This window comes from Morone saxatilis, unplaced genomic scaffold (assembly GCF_004916995.1).
Source record: "Morone saxatilis isolate NCDOM2014 unplaced genomic scaffold, NCSU_SB_2.0 Contig4, whole genome shotgun sequence".
Classification (NCBI taxonomy): Eukaryota; Metazoa; Chordata; class Actinopteri; family Moronidae; genus Morone; species Morone saxatilis.
The window spans coordinates 518,114-520,921 of NW_023339984.1; positions in this window are offsets into that span (position 1 = coordinate 518,114).

A 2,808-nucleotide genomic window follows, 5' to 3' on the forward strand; every position below is an offset into this window, starting at 1 on the left:
ATGATGCACTGAGCTCCTCTTTTTGTCTCTCTCTCTTTCTGCACTCATTCATGTCCCATTAATGCATGCTACTAACTTCACTTCTTCCCCAGCTTTCTGCTTTTTGGCATAGTACCACTGGGCACTTGTTTCACCCAAAAGGGGGCGTGGTCATTCTGAAGACAAGAAAATGATCTGATCTCAGCTATGGCCCCCAGGCCGGCAGTTTCAGTTCCTGTTTTAAAGTAAAGAAAACACAACAGTTCTTATTTTCAAGTTATCATAGACCAATGAAAATATACCTTTGAATATTATATTTTATTTCTGCCAAAAGATCCTCCTAAATGTTACCCACTGGACCTTTAAGTAATGAGGTCATCCATATTCTTATTCTATCGACATGTCTGAACATAAGGCATTTCTGTATCTATTCTACAGAGATCCAGCAGTGACTGACATGCTAGTATGATTTTAAGGACTATGTCTCCATCCATGCAGGAAAACAGAGGGATGTTGAAGATGTTTGAAGGTATCAGAAAAAGTATAGATGTGAACCCTTCGAACAACATCATAAAAAGACACCTGAAACTCCCCAACATCCACATACACCCTCATCAGTCGGGGCATAGCCACCCTATGTAGCTTAGTGGGGTTGTCGGTATAGACCCACAAACTGGAGCCCTTTCACAAGATCCAGAATCTTCTTCTGAGTGACATGGTGCATCTTTGTTTCCTGGGAGCAAACTCTGACATCACACCTATTTTCCAGCTACCCTTAGGGGACACCTCCACCTCCCAGTAGTGTCACCCAGCACACAGGGCCACTCAGTAAAACGTTGACTGCTGTTTGAGAGAGCAGTGGAGCTCACTGCTGCTTCCTGGACCTGCAGGCAGTCTGAGGACACGTCCAGCCAGGAATGGCTGGTGCTGACATCCAACCGGACAGACACTGGGATTCAAGTACAGGATTATTGGTAATAGTGATAGTGCCACGGTGCTGGGAGTAATTCAATTCAATTCAAATAAATTCTATTATTATTCTATCTATCTCTATTATTATTCTATCTATCTCTATTATTATTATTTTCATGACATGGACTAAATTAGACCATAGACCCCCAATTTGAGGGGAGATTTGGTTTTAAGAAATAAAGATTTTGTTTTTCAACTTTAGATTAATGTGATAAAAGTTTTTTTAATTTAATATCATCTTTTGCTAGGGACCCGCTGTTGGTCCTTGGTCCACCAATTTGTAAAAACTGCTATAGACCACTCATGATCTATAATAATAAATACAAATTAATTTATTATCTTGAAAGTGTCTGGGAAAAGGGCTTTAGTAAACTATTTTTAAATCAAGTTTGGCATATTGTCAAAAACGGTTGAATACTGGACTGGGTGCAAGTGCCACAACATTTTTGATGTATGCTCTTGGCTTTTATTGCATTCTATTTTGCCATCACCGTCTGTGCATCTTGGTCTTCACATACAAGGGAAGGTATTTGTTTGTCATTATGTGACGCACTTCTCAAATATAAACAACATCAATGGGAAATCTGGTAACACTTTACAATGAGGCACACCAAGATTGCACACCCAGTTAGAGAATACATTTTCATAATGTGCATGTGATGAACACTGCATACTGTAGGGGCTACTAGCTGGACCTTGGAATGTTTGTTGTGTTGGAAATAGATTAAATTAGGAAATTACCTGAGGCACTCTGAATCCACTGCCAAAGTAAAAGAAGTATAAGTTCTACAACTGGTCTATGACTGTTATTTTTGCACATAATATGTCATAAAGCTGATTCACGTATTCATAGTTAATGTATATGGTGTACTTTAAGTATCTTTTATGTAAATTATGGCTAAGGGTTTGATTGGAAATGCACATGGCTGCACTTTTTCTGTATGGCATAGGCTTATATCAATTTTAACGATGCAAAGTTAAACATTACTTTATGCGGGAGATTGATTGCAAGAGAACAGGATCATCATTATCAACAATCCTTTACCTCCTAACCTACTGAATCTATTACACCACCAGCTGACATTATATGGTCAGTATGATTAATACTACAATCACTGTAGGTAAGAACTCAAGTCTCTACAAAGAGGAAGTGCAATTTCCCCACGTCCTTATGGAATTAGTCCTGAATGCCACTTGAATGTGGTTGCCAAAGTGCACTTACATGAATTCAGTCCTACCCATACAACCAAAGGAAACATGAACTAAATTCAGAGCTACGGCACATGTTTCATGTCTTACGCTGAAATAGGTTTAACAAGTACTTATCAAACCTAGGATTTTTAAAAGCAGAAACAGCAGCTAGATATCTGCATAAAAATGTGTTTTATGGGTACCAACCAGTATCCCCTATACAGACATGCCCACTTTATGTTTATGTAATGTAGATTTCATGTTGTATACTTGATATGTCACCTAGCGTATTTGAATGTTCCAGAATAATGAGGTCCCTCAACAATGTTGGAATTGCATAAATTTAGAATGAGTGGAAAGACGAGACTTATAAATCATACCACCCAAGCATACGGTAGTGCTCCACTTATGTCAAAAACGTCTGGGCACACTCCTGTTCAAGGCTTAAGGAGCATAGTGGGATCTACTGCGCACCTGGCTGATGTTGTTCCCCTCCTGTGCCAGTTTATGAAGAAGTTGTAGACACTCAGTCAGAGTCTGCATCACCATAAAATAAACTGTACATAAGTATTTGTTAATAACTGAGTTCTTATTTAATAATAAGGTAGGAACAATGACAAAAAATTGGTTACAATTCAATTTAATTCAATTTTATATGTATAGCGC